Below are 1,158 nucleotides of genomic sequence, written 5' to 3' on the forward strand. Positions count from 1 at the left end.
CCCGCCACAAACGTGTTGGTGCTCATTGGCGGGGTGGGGACCGCAGGCAGGTCTGTGCTGGGGGCACTGTCAGTCCCTGGAGCAAGCCGACAGCCTGCACAGCCGACCCGCGCGGCTCCTGTCACCGTCCGCTGGCGTGTGACACTGTCCCAGCCTTTGCACTGTTTTCTACAGCACACGGTCACCTGCCCCGTGCCCGCGGCAGGCTCAAGCCATTCGCACTCCTCTGCCTTGTGGGCAGCCACGCAGCGGGTGAGACATCAGCTCCCACCAGCTCAGCTCGCAGCTCTTCACACTCAAAGGTTCCTGTTGTGTCAGCAGAGGGGAGGGTCACGTCCTGATCCCCCGCAGTCCCTCTGAGCTGTGTCCTTGGAGCAAGGCTGTCACAGCTCACCAGCTCGGTGCCGTTGTGGGGCTGTGGATCCATGTGGGCTGAATCCTCAGGGCGGAGATCAAACCCAGGAAAAACGCGGCATTGCTGGTCCTTTGTGCCTTTTCCCCGTGTGGGCACTAAGTCCACTGCGCGTGGTTTCAGCTGGAGACACAGACAGATCCTGCCGCAGAAGGCAGCATTCCCCTGAACTCTTGGCCAGAGGGGTTCTGCGGGCTCTGGGCCCTGCTGTACCCAGTAGAGCCCCGGCATCATCTGATGGGTTCGGGCGTTCCTCAGGCCACGGATGGGAAGCGTTTGCTCCAGTGGGTGCCTCCCGAGCGGCAGCGACGGGCTCATGAGCCCTCGGTCCAGCCCAGGGGCTGGGGGAGGGGAGAACTGCAGAGGGATTCTGGCCTTCAAGACAGTTGCTCGTTATTCCTGGGCTCATTATTGCCGTGAACACTTGACTGTCAGCTCTTTTCCTGACACTTGAACACGTCCGTGCGAAGATTGATGCTGGCTTCGAACCTACCGCAGCCAGAAAAGCCTTGAAGTCTCAGACAACCTCTGATAAGCCTCGAGCCAAGGAGGTGGGTTTTGTGGTGGGGGGAAGGCTCAAGCAAGGGCTCACGCTTAGCGAGGGGAGAGGCTGTAGGTTGGGCTGCGATGGGCAGCAGTGCCACGTTCTCCAGTTCCTTTTTATAACCTCTGACAGCAACATTTGGAAGTGCTTCCCTAGCACTTCAGAGCCCCGCTGGAACAACTGGCAGCCCCGGAGAATTTCT

Source organism: Buceros rhinoceros, unplaced genomic scaffold (assembly GCF_000710305.1).
Source record: "Buceros rhinoceros silvestris isolate BGI_N320 unplaced genomic scaffold, ASM71030v1 scaffold39076, whole genome shotgun sequence".
NCBI lineage: Eukaryota > Metazoa > Chordata > Aves > Bucerotiformes > Bucerotidae > Buceros > Buceros rhinoceros.